The 17362-nt window shown below is 46.3% G+C and overlaps 1 long non-coding RNA gene across 1 annotated transcript; it reads right to left on the bottom strand.

The window, feature by feature from the left end:
- Positions 1 to 2903: 2903 nt before the first annotated feature.
- On the bottom strand, positions 2904 to 10843 carry LOC127002451 (uncharacterized). Its single transcript, XR_007756246.1, has 3 exons — positions 10275 to 10843; positions 3575 to 3653; positions 2904 to 3357 (listed from the first exon to the last, which is right to left on the bottom strand). It is a non-coding gene; the product is annotated as an uncharacterized LOC127002451 (long non-coding RNA).
- Between the last annotated feature and the right edge of the window lie 6519 nt (positions 10844 to 17362).

The raw sequence follows: 17362 nt of genomic DNA, 5'->3' as shown, positions 1-17362 counted from the left end.
GTGCGCCGAGGACTATTATCGAGGCTAACATGGCGGTAGTCCGGGGCGTGGAACCTCATCAACGGTAGCGGTGTGTTCTGTGGTTGAGGCTCGGCCGTGGAGGTTTCTTGTAGACCCGGGTGGATGTGGTAATGCCCGGGTGGAGCAGCAACAGCCGTAGAGGGTTGGGATATACACTGTAGAGTCTTATGTAGAGTCTTCCATGGTAAACGTTGCCTGTTCTTTACTAACTAGATAGAGAGAGAAAGAGACAGAGAGAGATTGAGAGATAGAGAGACAGACAGAGAGAGACAGAGAGAGAGATTGAGAGAGAGAGAGAGACAGAGACAGAGCAACACACACACACAGACGTACGCACAGTGCAGTGAGGGAGAATTAAGACACACACACACACACACACACATACACACACACACACACAGACGTACGCACAGTGCAGTGAGGGAGAATTAAGACACACACACACACACACACACACACACACACACACACACACAGACGTACGCACAGTGCAGTGAGGGAGAATTAAGACACACACACACACACACACACACACAGACGTACACACAGTGCAGTGAGGGAGAATTAAGACACACACACAGTGCAGTGAGGGAGAATTAAGACACCCCCACACCCCCACACAGACGTACGCACAGTGCAGTGAGGGAGAATTAACACCCCCCCCCCCCCCCCACACACACACAGACGTACGCACAGTGCAGTGAGGGAGAATTAAGACACCCCCACACACACACAGACGTCCGCACAGTGCATGGAGTGAGAATTAAGCCACACACACACACACACACAGACGTACGCACAGTGCAGTGAGGGAGAATTAAGCAACACACACACACACACAGACGTACGCACAGTGCAGTGAGGGAGAATTAAGACACACACACACACACACACAGACGTACGCACAGTGCAATGAGGGAGAATTAAGACACACACACACACACACACACACACACAGACGTACGCACAGTGCAGTGAGGGAGAATTAAGACACACACACACACACACACAGACGTACGCACAGTGCAGTGAGGGAGAATTAAGACACACACACACACACACACACACACACACACACAGACGTACGCACAGTGCAGTGAGGGAGAATTAAGCAACACACACACACACAGACGTACACAGTGCTGGGAGGGAGGAAAGACAGGCAGCATGGCGGTACATTGTTTATTACGGAACGAAATTCGCGTTACAGCTGCAAGGTGCTCTCAACCACAATGCCTTACAAAACCAGCAGTAGTTACCTCCTCCTGCTGCAGCGACCTCCCCAAGACGGAGGGCCCCCAGACCCCGCCCAGCGAGGATGCGCCTCCCTGGCCACCTGGTCAAAGCCTGGTCAACCAGTCAGCCAGAGAGGTGCGCCCCCGCCGACAGGGCCCAGAAGCCTTCCGCATCGGGCGGGTCACCACAGCCTCCTCTTCTTGCTGCTCAGGAACACAACAGGCTAAAAGGCAACAGTTACACACACGGACATATAAAAAAAAGAAATCCTAACCGACATCTCAGAGGGAGACGCCCAAAGGCGGCAGACTCAAACGCAGAACGGAAAACACCCGTTCTGTGAAAGAGCCAACCGTTGTACCCCTAACACCCTAGGCCCCACCAGCCTCCTCCTGTGAGGAAAACTGGTCCTCAGTTTGGGCAGCTCGGAAGGAGCTACCCTGGCGGCAAAGCTGTAACACAGACTGGCCCGCGTACAACTCCGCCGCCTAAACTATCACCTTGCCAGACCTCCCTACGGGAGAATCTGACATCTATCTGCGCGTCTTTCAAGCGTTGCTCCGACTCCCTACCCGCCCGACCACCCGTCCGCCCGCCCGTTCCCACGTACGCCCGCCCGTCCGCCCATCCGCCCCCCGCCCCCTACCCGCCCGCAAGCGTGCGAGCAGAGGTACGACGAGCGTCAGTGCGGCGGAACGTAGCGTACGGGTTCCGTGCGTTCGTACGTGTGGCCGTACGGTTCAGCGTAGACGTGGCTGCCTGCCTACCTGACCGAGGGTGGGGTGCCCGCCCGACAACCCGACCGCAAGGTGGCCTGCCTACCTATCTGATGGCCCGACTGACAGCCTGACCACCAGATAGCTTGCCTGTCACCTGCTAGCCTGACTGCCAGGTGGCACACCCGCCCGTCGGCCTGATGGACAGACAGTCACGCCCATGCCTTCCTGACACAGTGATTAGCTAAGTCCCCCGCCAACACCCCACACAAAAAAAAGACACTCACACAAAAAAAAAACTCACACACCCTACATAACCTGCACCGTAGTGCTACCCAAACCTCGCTGCTCCCGCGTTGCACACCGCCACCGCCGTTGGTCGCCCGGCAGCATCCACCCAGCGCCTCGCCAGGGACAACAGCTAAAGAGCTAGGGAGGAAGGGGGTTATGGGGAAAAAAACATGCATAGAAATGAAATCCTAGCAGTCACACAGCAACACACAGCAAAAGGTCAAACACACGGCAGGCCTGCCATCACACACACAAACACACACAGCACACACTAAACCAAATACCGTGGATATACCGTAGTGACGTGATGTGATGTCCTCGCTGCACGCGCCTCCGGACTGCCACACACACACACACGCTAGCTATTGGGTATAAACACACGGGAAAAAGGCATAGAAAAAAAAGACATCCTAAATAAAATAACACACACAAGCACTCAGCGGGGGTTTGGGGAGGCAGACGGAGGAGGGCCAGTTAGCATGGGAAAGGGGAATCGCCCTGCCACAGGAGATGGATATGGTCTTGGCACCCCCCCCCTGGCGTGAAGGTTTACCCAACACACCAGGCGGTAAGGCTCGACACAACCCAAATCCCAGGAGGTTCATCCCCCAACCCACTTCCAACCCACCAACCATTCTACCCCACCCTCCCTTACCCACTGAGCACCCACAGACATACACCAAAAAAAAGACTCCACTCCCATCAGACTCCTTGGAAGAAGGCAGCCTGATCCACCTAATAAAAAAGCCAGGCTCAACCTTACGGAAGAGTCTGGCAAAACGTCGGCGGAGACAACGCGAAAGACAACGCCTGGCCAAGCAGAGCCCGACCGCTCTGACCCCCGGAAGAGAGGCCAGAGTAGCTAGAGCCGGCTTCCTCCTACGGAGAAAACCGACAAAAAAAACTTCAGACATCTCGGAGGGAGACCGTCTGAAGGTGGAAGACTCAAACGCAGAACGGAATCACACCCGTTCTGTGAAAGAGCCAACCGTTGTTACACCTAACACCCTAACACCCTACACCAGCTAAAAAAACACCCTACACCCTGACGTGCTGCTCCCGCGCTGCGCCGATGCTCTCCACTTACGCGCCTCTGAAAGAACAAGACCGACTTAGACACAACCCAGGAGACTGACGGAGAATTAGACACACTATGAAAATTATACAAGAGCAACAGTATTTAATGATCTCGTTATTTGACCGACTATCATTTCATTACTATTATTGGTATTGTTATATTCATTACTATTATTGGTATTATTATATTCATTACTATTATTGGTATTATCATAATCATTATCATTGTTTACCTGGACGCCAGAGGATACAGGCAAGGGACGACACACGCGGCCGCCTCCATCAACGTGTCTCTCCAGCCAGGGCAACACGCTGGAAGTACAGGGAGACTCAGACATGCGGAGAGGCAGCGGCGGAGACATCCAGACATCTTGGCTCAGACACAGGTGGCTGCTCCATTAACCCGGTAGCAGCGACGGGCCAAGTTTGTGGCTTTACCGTGTAGCAGCGATGGGTCAAGTTTGTGGCTTTACCGTGTAGCAGCGACGGGTCAAGTTTGTGCCATGATATTTAAACCCCCCAAAAATAGGCTGGTTAGGCTATACAAGGCCATGGCTTTATCTAACCTCTTCTTGAATGTATCTATGGTATTGGCACCCACAACATGGCCCCCAAGCCTGTTCCACTCATCCACCACTCTGTTAGTAAACCAATTCTTGCCTATGTCTTTGTTGAATCTGAATTTGTCTAACTTAAAACCATTGCCACGCGTCCTACCTGGCTCTTTTACTATCAAAATCCTATTGACATCCCCTTTATTAAATCCCTTCATCCATTTATAGACTTCGATCAAGTCTCCTCGCAACCTTCGCCTTTCTAGCGAGTGTAGATTTAACTGCTTCAGCCTGTCTTCATAAGGCAAGTTTCTCACCCCCTGAATCATCTTTGTCATCCTCCTCTGTACAGATTCTAACACCTTGATATCCATTCTATAGTAGGGGGACCAGAACTGAACATCATAATCGAGATGAGGTCTAACTTGTGCTAAGTAAAGTTTGAGGATGACTTCAGCGCTCCTATTGCTTACGCTCCTTGAGATGAAACCAAGTACTCTGTTGGCCCAATTTTTGGCCTGAATGCATTGACCCCTAGGACGGAGGTCAGCGCTCATTAGGACTCCTAAGTCTCTCTCAAGCCCAGACCTGCTTAGAGGAGTGTCATTTAAGGAGTAATTGTGTGAGGGGTTGTTCCTGCCTACACTCAGAATGCTACACCTCCCGACATTGAATTCCATCTGCCACTTCCCCGCCCAATCATATAGTCTGTCAAGCTCATCCTGGAAAACGGTAGCGTCCCTGTCTGATTGGGTTACACTACTGATCTTGGTATCATCTGTGAACTTGCTGACATCACTACTAATTCCTGTGTCAAGTCATTGATGTAAATAATAAAGAGCAGAGGACCCAGCACCGACCCTTGTGGGACTCCACTCGTAACACTGCCCCATTCAGATTTTTTACCATTGATCTGCACTCTCTGCTTCCTACCACTAAGCCACGCCCTGATCCAGTTCAAAACTTTACCAGCTACGCCGTGAGCCTGTAATTTTAGTAATAGCCGGTGATGAGGGACTTTGTCGAACGCTTTACTGAAATCTAGATACAATATGTCATAGTTTTCATCTCGGTCAGCCGCCTCGATTACTTTAGTGTAGGTTAGTAAGGCAAGACCTATCCTTTGTGAACCCATGCTGTGAATCATGAATTAAATTATGCTTTTCTAGATGGTCCAGAATGCTCCCGGCTATAATTTGTGGCTTTACCGTGTAGCAGCAACGGGCCAAATTTGTGGCTTTACCGTGAAGCAGCGACGGGCCAAATTTGTGGCTTTACTGTGAAGCAGCAACGGGCCAAATTTGTGGCTTTACCGTGAAGCAGCAACGGGCCAAATTTGTGGCTTTACCGTGAAGCAGCAACGGGCCAACTTTGTGCCATGATTTAAACCCCCCAAAATAGATGATGCATAATCTGATCACAAATGCTTTGATATATATATTATGAAATGGTTTGTGTGAGGGTGATTTTTCTCATTTTTCTCGCTTGGAGGGACCATTAAGAAACATGACCCACGCTGCTACCACCACCACCGGGTTAAGGTCAACAAAATTGTAATGCCAAAATTTAATTAAGTACGGGAAAGGTAGAAATTAGGGAGGATAAGTAGTTTTAAGTATTTTTAAGAATGTATAAATTCCATCTCTGTCTCTTCCGTACTTAATTGAATTTTTCTTAACTAAAAATGGTCAAATCATCACTTATCTCCTCTATTATGCATATATAATCATTTTTGCAATTACTAACATTATATACTCATTTAAATCAATTTTCACACGTATACAAATATTGTTACATGTACCCTGTCTGTCCAAACCCCTTATGCAATAGTTAACCAGCATCTCCACTCTTTCATCCCTATACTGTCCAAACCCCTTATGCAAGAGTTAACCAGCATCTTCATTCTTTCATCTCTATACTGTCCAAACCCCTTATGCAAGAGTTAACCAGCATCTTCATTCTTTCATCCCTATACTGTCCAAACCCATTATGCAAGAGTTAACCAGCATCTTCATTCTTTCATCCCTATACTGTCCAAACCCATTATGCAAGAGTTAACCAGCATCTTCATTCTTTCATCCCTATACTGTCCAAACCCATTATGCAAGAGTTAACCAGCATCTTCATTCTTTCATCCCTATACTGTCCAACCCCTTATGCAAGAGTTAACCAACATCTTCACTCTTTCATCCCTATACTGTCCAAACCCCTTATGCAAGAGTTAACCAACATCTTCACTCTTTCATCCCTATACTGTCATAAGAACATAAGAACGCAGGAGTCTGCAAGAGGCCGGTAGGCCTGTACGAGGCAGCTCCTTTGACCCTAAGCCCCCGTGTATCTAACCCCACCTAATATCGCTGTCCATGAATTTATCTAGTCTATTTTTGAATGTGACAATTGTATTGGCACTCACCACATGACTGCTAAGCCTATTCCACTCATCCACCACCCTGTTAGTAAACCAATTTTTGCCTATGTCCCTGTTGAATCTGAATTTATCCAGTTAAACCCGTTACTTCGTGTCCTACCCGGTTCTCTTACCAACAAAACCTTATGAATGTCTCCCTTATTAAAGCCCTTCATCCACTTATAAACCTCGATCATGTCTCCACGCACCCTTCGCCTTTCTAGAGAATGCAAGTTTAACTGTTTGAGTCTTTCCTCGTATGGCAAGTTTCTCAACCCCTGAATCATCTTAGTCATCCTCCTCTGCACCGATTCTAACATTTTGATATCCATTCTATAGTAGGGTGACCAGAACTGAACCGCATGTCTAACTAATGCTAAATATAGTTTGAGGAAGACTTCGGGGCTTCTGTTGCTTACGCTCCTTGAAATAAATCCCAGTACCCTATTAGCTCGATTTCCAACCCCTTATGCAAGAGTTAACCAGCATCTTCACTCTTTCATCCCTATACTGTCCAACCCCTTATGCAAGAGTTAACCAACATCTTCATTCTTTCATCCCTATACTGTCCAAACCCCTTATGCAAGAGTTCACCAACATCTTCATTCTTTCATCCCTATACTGTCCAAACCCCTTATGCAAGAGTTAACCAGCATCTTCATTCTTTCATCCCTATACTGTCCAAACCCATTATGCAAGAGTTAACCAGCATCTCCACTCTTTCATCACTATACTGTCCAAACCCCTTATGCAAGAGTTAACCAGCATCTTCATTCTTTCATCCCTGTGCTGTCCAAACCCATTATGCAAGAGTCAACCAGCATCTCCACTCTTTCATCCCTATACTGTCCAAACCCCTTATGCAAGAGTTAACCAGCATCTTCATTCTTTCATCCCTTACACTGGTAAACTCTGGGGCACCCTTCCTGTGTCTATATCTCCTCCTGCCTTCGACTTGAATTCTCTCACGAGGAATGACGTATCGAGACGCCTCTCCTCCCGAAACTGACCTCCCTTTCAGCCGCTCATAACTTTTGTCTCTGAAGGAGCAGCGATTAACCCAAGAACATCGGCAGACCCTTTTCTGGGCTTTCACGAGTCATGGCTGTGGTACGGCGGACCCTAAAATGGGCTTGCCATAAAACCCACAATTCGAGCTAATTCTAGGCGATGGTGGCACAGCGCAACCCACCATGCATGCCCCGGGTCATTGTGGTGGGTGAGTGATCTTGAGGTGGGCTTTTTGTCATGGGTGGTGCTGTAAGGTCATGGCAGACTGAATTAGCTATCCATACAGTAACCACTTGTCAAATTCTCTGCATTTGACAACAAGTGACTCTCAGCTAGATGCCAAAAGACTGTTTATTTTGTGACAAACACCACACAAACAGAATGGAGTTTGAGCAGAAGGAAATATTCTTAATGGCTTTGTGGTTATGAGAGGAGCAAGATGGCGCCACTATAAACACTCGCCTGCGCCAGAACGGGCTGGGCCGACCATCAGGCCCCACCAGGAAGATGCCTACCGGCGCAACAGGCAACGATGTAAAAAATAAATAAATAAATAAATAAATAAATAAAAAAATAAAAAAAGGTGCTCTGATGTACGTTCCATGCTCTTTTCTGTGTCTCAAAATGCTGTGTAATGTTGACTTTTCTAGGCCACTTCTCGGCTTTCCCGTTGCCGACGCCCACGGGTTAAGCCCTTCCCGGCGGAGGATCTATATAGAGACGTTTGGAAATTGGGACTTTTTGTCGGCGCGTCTGTGTATAGACGTTTGCTCTCATTTGCCCTCATTAGATAGCAGCATGGCGCCACTATAAACACTCGCCTGCGCCAGAACGGGCTGGGCCGACCCCCCCCCAAAAAATAGACGATTCCTTACTACTGACAAAATGAACAAAATAAATTATTATTAGGCATCTCAAACCCATGGACACTTGCCGACATTGCCTCTCAAGGACAGTCACCCTTGTGCTTTGTCGGATATGTGTAATGCCCCAACGAGCTTCTTTTCTAAATCCTTCCTATTTCTCAACACGTCCTCTGCGTGTATCGAAATAACACGAGAAATTAATCAAGACAGAGTGAGGGTATTCGCCGGCTGCCTGGGATTGAACCCGCGACCAGCGTGACGGGAGAGCCACTCCTTACCGAGTCGGCCAAAGAGGTGCCCCCCTGGCTAAGTGGGTTATGGGAGGCTCGTTCATCAGGCCGTCGCCGCACTACATATGCAACGCACATCAGCTGACACTGGAAATTTTTGCATTTTTTCCTAGTTTCTTTTATTATTATAGTCTATCATGTCAGGGAGAAAGAGACCTCTTGAGCCGGAGGAAATGACTCCTTTGGTAGCCGAGGATATAGGTGCTGATTTTTGGATGATTTTGATGATCCTGACTCATGTACCATCAGTGGTTACACTCTAAACCTTCATTTGAATGTATCAATACACATATAACCAGTCTAACTTAACCCTTTCATTGCTAAACGCTGCAGCGGGCGTTAGGCGTCTTTGCTGGTGGTGCTAAACGCTCACTGCGACATCCACCCGCACTCAAATCTCCCGCGTATGGGTGTGTTCCAACACTAAATCTCACAACACAGGATTGCCAATTGAGTGTGTTTTATACTAAACTTGGTGGAAAATCATGTCAGCCCAGCGCGGCAAATCTACGGACGAGCAACTGGTGGATGTTCTTGTCCAATATAGCGACATTTTTACATAGCTTCACCTGACGGATTCTTTGACCAAATAGTTGTACATTTTTCAGCTGTCAATACTGCCCTGCCAGCACCCCGTCATCAAGAAATCTACAGTAGTTGCCTTACGGCTGACCGTCGCGCACGTAGAAATGTACGTCTTCACAGGCAACACCCCCTGAACGTGCCTGTATGTTCGCAGGAGAGGCTTACATTACTGAATCTTATAGATCTTGGCCTCCTCTTTCCAATGGTGGTTTTGTTTTGTAACCGTGATGAATAGTTTGTGAGATACAGCGGTTAAGAGAGATTCCCTTCCCCTGCTGGGGTGTCCGAGCGCGCCTGAGGGGATAGTCTCGTTGCGAGCGCTAAGCAACAAAATGGTTAAATAACATCTATATATATATATATATATGTAAATTCCGAAACTGACCTATCTTTCGGCCACCTCTTTGGATTCTTTTTAGGAGCAGCGAGTAGCGGGCTTTTTTTTATTAATGTTTACTTTTTTGTGCCCTTGAGTTGTCTCCTTTGCTGTAAAAAAAAAAAAAAAAAATGTTTGTTCAGTTTTGCGGCAGAGTCGATATAGAAACGTCACTCTGGAATGCCCACTTGCGGGGAATCTATACACACATATGGATGTTTAATGACGAGATTTTCTATTCTCTTTTTTTCTACTACTCTCTCGGTCCCACACGTCCTCTGCGTGTATCGAAACACACGGGAAATTAATCACAACGGGGAGAGGGTATTCCCCGGCTGCATGGGACTGAACCCGCGACCAGCGTGACGGGAGAGCCACTCCTTACCGAGTCGGCCAAAGAGGTGCCCGCCTGGCTAAGTGGGTTATGGGAGGCTTGTTCATCAGGCCGCACTACAGATGAACATCAACAGCGTCTATACAGACTATTTTTTGGGGGGGTTGAACATACGTCTCCCCTGCCGCCGGGAAGGGGTTAACAGGCTTTTTCTAAACCTATTTTTTGGGGGTAGAACATACGTCTCCCCTGCCGCCGGGAAGGGGTTAACAGGCTATTTTTAAACCTATTTTTTGGGGGGTAGAACATATGTCTCCCCTGCCGCCGGGAAGGGGTTAACAGGCTTTTTCTAAACCTATTTTTTGGGGGGTAGAACATATGTCTCCCCTGCCGCCGGGAAGGGGTCAACAGGCTTTTTATAAACCTATTTTCTTATTGCCCTAGAGCGGTTTCTTTAGCTGTAAAAAACAATATCCATTATCCACACAACTATATCAAAATGCTTACCGGTCTCCCCAGCTGAAGAGGTCACGGACAGAGGAGGTCACGTGCGCCCCCCCAAGCCCATGTCCCCCGGCGCCCATCTCCCGGAACACAGCCACACAAACAAACGCTAGCTATGGGTATAAAAAAAGATTACGTGCAAAAAGTTCAAACACACAAAAATACATCCTAACAAAATAATAGCGCGAAGGCATACCGCCAACGCACACACACACACAATCATACGACAGGCCTGCCATTCACACACAGACGCACACACAAGAAAACCCACTTAACCAAACCGTCGGTGTCGTCGCGATGAGTCCTCTGCATGGTCCGTCCGCGGCATCCTGCAAAAACAGAGAGGCATATTAGAAAAGGGAACAGTAAGGGCCGCTTCCACAGTCCATCATGGTCTTTGTAACACTCCCGAACCAAGCTATAGAATCCCATACTGTTCAAAATGGCGCGGTCTTCGATGACACACTAAATACAAAGAGCTTTTCCTGTATTGTGTTGTCAAATTTGTGGACTTGAATATAAACACCATCTCAGCTTACTCATCTCCCTTCTCTTCCCTTTCCTTCATATCATAAACACGAGCTTTTCCTGTATAGTCTTGTCAAATTTGTGAACTTGAATATAAACACCATCTCAGCTCACTCCCTCCTCATCTCCTTCTTCCCTTTCCTACGTACCATACACACACACGACCTTTCCTGTATAGTCTCGTCAAACTTGTGAACTTGAATATAAACACCATCTCAGCTCACTCATCTCCCAATCTCATCTCCTTCCCTTTCCTTCGTACCATAACAATACAAGACCTTTCCTGTATAGTCTGTCAAACTTGTGAACTTGAATATAAACACCAGACACACCGTCCCAGACAAGGAAATTTCAAAGGCTTCTGGTATTGGTTTCGAGCTTTTACTAAATTCATCGTTATGAGGAACTGTGAAACTGGGCTTAGTCGGATGCAGAATTATAGCCATGCAAAAGGCAAATTACTTATATATAGTACATGAAACTGGCACATCACGGGGAGTTAACTCATGGCAAATATAGTAGCATAACTCCTTAAGTTCAAAGGAGACTGAAAAATTTAAAGACAGCATTATGAGAGAGCACATGCAGGCTTAGTAACAAGCGATTTCGATATTAATTTACATTCACGTATGGATTGAGATATCGGTAACACTCTTGAAGCTGCCGATATCTTTACATGGAAGAGGCGCCTGGCCAGACCGACCATACAGGACAAAGTAAACTAGGACTGACAATTATACAGTGATAAAAGCAAACTAGACTGAGACAATTATACAGTGACAAAACAACTAGTATTGACTTGTATCGGGCACCACAAACACACTAGAAGGAACCTCAAGCAAAAGAGATAACTTAGATATTAATTAAAAGGAAGGAAGGATGAAGATAAACAGACAGAGGAAGAGAGGAGGAGGAGAAGGAAGCGAGAAAAGGAGTAGAGATGAAGGAAGAATAGAAGAGAAAGAGAGGAGAAAGTTGGGAAAAGGAATAGAAAAGGAGGAAAGTTAAAAGAATAAAGAGAAAGGAGAATAGAACTGTGGCTGCTAGGAGGAGAGGAGGAGGAGGAGAGAGAATGGAGATAGGAAATGGAGATGCAAGATTTGACCACCAGAAAGACATCAAGCAAAAGATAGTTTAGACATTAAATGAAAGGATTTGAATAAAGATGGATAGAGGAGGAGAGGAGGAGGAGATGAGGAGGAGGAGAATGAGTGAGAGAAAAATTGAAGAAAACGAAGAATCAGACAGTATTGGTCAGGAGAAAATGTTGAAAATGAAAAGTAAGGGAAGGAAATATTCAATCATTAAATTAAAGGTGTCAGAACTATTGTTGAAGGAAAGGATGAGTTAAATTGGGGTGTTGCTGTAATATAAATAACTTGATATATTACATTGAGGTATTTACCAAAAGATAATCATCTCACTAACACACTGAACCAAGTACAGTATCATTGCTGCTATTATAGTGACTCCTCATGTCCTTTATACAGCATTTCTTGGACCTAAATTAACCTATCTAGCTTTGTTGTCTCCCCCTTCCTGGCCTGCAGCATCCCAGTCTCCAGCTTGAGATTGCCATCAGTGTCGCCTATGTGTCAGGCCTCCACTGGGTGGGGGAGGACAGGCGCCCCCCACCTAGTCAAGTCTCGTCACTGCAGCTCCTGGGTGGGGAGGCAGGACACAGGCGCCCCTCTGGCTGGTCAGGGCTTCATCACGGCAGTTCCTGTGTGGGGAGGACAGGCGGCCCCCACGCAGTCAGGCCTCATCACGGCCAGCTCCTGGGTGTGGGGAGGCAACACAGAGATATAGGGATATATTCCATATGACACGAATCTGTTACCTACACTTTGCCTCTCTCTCTCTCTCTCTCTCTTCAAGTCCTATGAAGAAAGGCTTTCCACCCTAACATAATGCCCTCTGAGAAACGTCGCCTCTGAGGAAACCGATCAATGTTTAAAATACTTTAACTGTTCCAATTAATGTGACAGAATAAAACTGCTTAAGATCGATGACACTTTGGCGTTGCAGGAACAATGGCATAAACTCAACAGACAAGTAAATTCAGACTGCATCAAATTTTTTTTCACCAACGTTGTAGTGCGAGAATGGAACAAGTCTACCATCAGTGGTCCAGTGTAACATGCCTAACTTCCTTTTTAAAAACAAGTTCGACCGGCTACTTCCTTTGAATCCTAATTAGCGGCTAACTAGAGTAGAAAAGCAACGTTTTGGAGCCATCTGATTAATGTAGAATCACTTATGATTTCACTTCTAGTGACCACCTAGTCTGGACCATGGGGCCTGATTTTCCATGTAATTCCATGTAATTCTCTCTCTCTCTGTATCGGTATCATGACTTCCTTATACCGGGAAGAGTACATGGCCTGGTATTATTTATTAAAACGGTATTTTGCCAATACCGCACATCTTCTAGTCACTCATGGACAAATCACCACTCGTCACTTCACAACCACCACGTAATCTCGTCACCACTGCCAACCTTGACCACTCGTCACCACAACCACCACCTTCTGTCACCACAACCTACCACTTCGTCACCACATAACCACCACGTACCCCTGTCACTACAATAACTACCACTCGTCACCACAACCACCACGCCGCACTCCTGCTCACCACAACCACCACGTACCCCTTCTGGCTTTCACCACAACCACTTTTCGCATCTCGTCACCACAACCACACATCCCTATAGCCACCATTAAACCACCACCCCCTGTCACCACCAACCACCACCCGCTCACCACACAACCACATCAATAACATATATACGTATAAATTTCATCGTATATTTATGAGCTCCGAGGTCCCAATGTTGACCTCGAAGTGCTGCTGGAGGTCAGTGCTGAAGTCCTCACAAAGCCCCTTCCTTTGATATAGCGACACGCTGGTACTCTGCTGAGGTGGAGGCGAGCACACTTCAGTGATAACGTGGGCGGTAGGGAGAAGCCGGTATGGATTGGACACTTTTTGCGTAAAAAGATTTTAGGAAAAGAAGTTTAAAAGTAGTGTAAATTTTGTTGATTCAAAAATGTTCCTCCATCATTTGGCTCTGTAGGCCGCTAATAGGTGACACTCGTAGTTATTTCCGCTTTTCAGATGTAGGACGTGATGAAAGACTGAAAGTTTCGAAATCGCCCTCAGCTGTGGCAGTGATGGTTCGGCCAGGGAGGTGGGATTGTACGCTGACACTCATCAATACTATAATATTAATATATAACTTAAGTTTGATTGGCTAATCAAAACAAAATATCTTCTATTAAAACATTTGTTATGGACAAAAGTATCCTCCTCAATATTTAGAGGGAAAAATAAAAGAGAACTCACAAGAAATCAAAATTTTTTGGTATTATGGCCTCTTCTTCTTCCTCATGCTATATTCTGAATATTAATCTTCAACTAAACTAACCTTTTTATAAACGTTGCAACACCTATACTGTTTAAATTGATATAAATTTAATAAAATCTCATGAAAAATCAAACTGAACGAATCATCACGACTCAATAAAAAGCAAATGCGTGGTCACACACTTTTCCAGCATATCGAGAGCTTCACAGGTAGATCGTGTTATGCGGCAACACTTCGCCGGGCATCGCTGCGTCACTTGAAATAATTTACATACACGCTAATTCGGCACGTTTTTTAGAAGTGAGAGCTTACGATAATACTGGAAAATATTACATTAAGAGATGGAAAAACATGAGCAAAATCGGAGTTGCATCGAAAACAACAATTTGAGGCGTGGTTGTCCGGCGTGGGTCAAGCGGCAATAAAGTTTTTGCACATCTCAGATTAAAATCTCGCGGCACTGGACTCCCATACACTTTTGCACAATAAGTGCGATGGATGAATCATCACCGCCTCTCACGGCTTTTTGTTAAGGACGGGACTTGTAGGTGAGGGCGGGATTCGAGAACCGAGTCCAAGATTTACGTGGCGGGTACGGGCTTGCTTGCTAAGGACGGGGTTTGGGGTTGCGAGGCGGGATTCGGGAACCGAGTCCAGATTACGCCGGGCGGGTATGGGGGCCATATGACGGGTCTTGTAGGTGAGGGCGGGATTCGAACCGAGTCCAAGATTTACGTGGGCGGGTAATGGCTGGGCTTCATGGCGATTTCGGTCTTTGTAGGTGAAGGTGGATTCGAACCGAGTCCAAGAAGATTTACGTGGGCGGGGTGATGGGGCTTGCTAAGGACGGGTCTTGTAGGTGAGAGGGCGGGATTTGAAACTGAGTCCAAAGATTTACGTGGGCGGGTAAAATGGGCTTCATAAGGATTTGGGTTTGTAGGTGAGGGCGGATTCGACTGAGTCCAAGATTTACGTGGGCGGGTACGGGGCTTGCTAAGGACGGGTCTTTGTAGGTGAGGGCGGGATTCGGAACCGAGACCGTACATTTACGTAAGCGGGCATGGGCTTAGTTAATATAAGGATTCCCCTGCTTTGGTATAACACAGAATAACATAACATGGAAAAAGCTGAGGGCGGGTATCGAACCGAGCACCTGGGAGATACGTGGGGCAAGCGGGTTCTGTATGAAGAGTTCCTCGTCACCAACACACTGATCGAGGATGGACGGAGACTGCTGCTGGCGAGGTGGCTTTTGTGTTAGACCGAGGGTTGTGGGAGGCACAAGCGTGCAGAGAGGAAGGGCGCGCACTTGTCCCAGCCAACTTTTCTTTGTGTGTGATAGTTAGTGATAGTTGTTTCGTGTGGTAGTTCGTTGGTTTGCTTGCTGGAGGCGGAGCAGGCTCAGTTGAGGGTCGTGTGTGTGTGTGTGTGTGTGTGTGTGTGTGTGAGTTAAATATAAGTTAACGTGTGTCACATCATATACAGTATTACTTCTATATATACATATCATGTTAATATTAGTTACGGTCTCTTATGGACATGAATTAATTAGATGATGAACTAGACATAAGTGTTCACTATATATATATACAAAGGTGAAATACTGATTATATTATAGTGGTAGTAGTAGTAGTAGTAGTTTAGTCAATAATGTAAAGACAGAGGTAGTAGTAGTAGTAGTAGTGCTATAATAATAAAAGTACATATTATTATTATTACATATACATATTATTATTAGTAGTAGTAGTAGTATAGCAGTAAGTAGTAATAATAAATAGTAGTAATAGATCCTCATCCTCCTCTCTCTAGCTTCCATTCTAGTTAGTGCTTTATTATTTCCATGTGTGTGTGTGTGTGTGTGTGTGTGTGTGTGTGTGTGTGTGTGTGTGTGTGTGTGTGTAAGCGCTATTGTTCTACTTCTGACTCCCTTATCAAAAGTAACTCCCCGCCCCCCCTTCTCTCTCTCTCTCTCTCTCTCTCTCTCTCTCTCTCTCTCTCTCTCTCTCTCTCTCTCTCTCTCTCTCTCTCTCTCTCTCTCTCTCTCTCTCTCTCTCTCATTCTTGCCTCCCATTATTGTGTTGTTTAGCTTCTCTTCTCCGTGTTTGCCTCCGCTTCTCACTCTTATTCACCCTTTCCTCCATCCTCTTCCCTCTCTCTCTCTCTCTCTCTCTCTCTCTCTCTCTCTCTCTCTCTCTCTCTCTCTCTCTCTCTCTCTCTGGATTTCTATCGCTTGCTCTCCTCTTCATTCGTGTTTTGCTTTTTTTGTCTTTTCTATTCGTCTTTTTTTTATCATTTTACGTTTCATCTCTATTTGTTCCATCTTTTTCTCTTTCCTTTTCCTTTCTATATTGCTGTATTTTCCCCTCTTCTACACTCTTTATTTTTCCTCCTTTATTTTTTATTGTTAGGGTTTCATCTCCAGTTGCTTCATTATTTTCCTCTCCCTCTCGTTTCTCCTTTTCTCTTTCCCCTTCTTTTCATTTCTCTCGTTTTCTGATCTCTTTAGTTTTAGCGTTTCTTCTCTTTGTATGCCTCTCCTTTTTTTTTTTTTTTACAACAAAGGAGACAGCTCAAGGGCACACAGAAAAAGAAAACAATATATCTTCCTTTTGCCTCTCCCTTACCCTTCTCTTTTTGTATATTCTCTCTTTTATTTTCATTTTTTTTTATATTTACTTTCAGGATGTCTTGTGTTTATATGTTCCACCTCTCTCTCTCTCTCTCTCTCTCTCTCTCTCTCTCTCTCTCTCTCTCTCTCTCTCTCTCTCTCTCTCTCTCTCTCTCTCTCTCTCTCTCTCCTCTCTCTCTCAATGTCTTCTTTCTATTTTCCCCTCTCGTCACCTTCCTTCATCTCTCCTCCCTTCCCTCCATCACATTCCTCCTCCTTCCCTTCCTTCCTTCCTTCCGCCCATCCTCACATCATTACTCATCATCTCGGAGACAGGATGTTGCCTCCCTTCCTTCCTTCCCTCCCTCCCTCCCTCCCTTCCCTTCTTCTTTCCCTCCCTACCTCCCTTCTTCCGTCTAGACCTAACCCACACATTACGTCTCCACTCAGCACTCCCTCCCTCCCTCCCTTCTCTCCCTCTCTCTCCCTCCCTCCTTCTCTCCCTTCCATCTCCCTTCTCCACGACGCCAAACTATGCAAATGAATCACTAAAGACCGTATGTTAGTGGTAGTGAAGGGAGACGA

Source organism: Eriocheir sinensis, chromosome 23, assembly GCF_024679095.1.
Source record: "Eriocheir sinensis breed Jianghai 21 chromosome 23, ASM2467909v1, whole genome shotgun sequence".
Classification (NCBI taxonomy): domain Eukaryota; kingdom Metazoa; phylum Arthropoda; class Malacostraca; order Decapoda; family Varunidae; genus Eriocheir; species Eriocheir sinensis.
The sequence above is the reverse complement of the archived record's forward strand: the minus strand, read 5'-3'. Positions and strand labels throughout refer to the sequence as shown.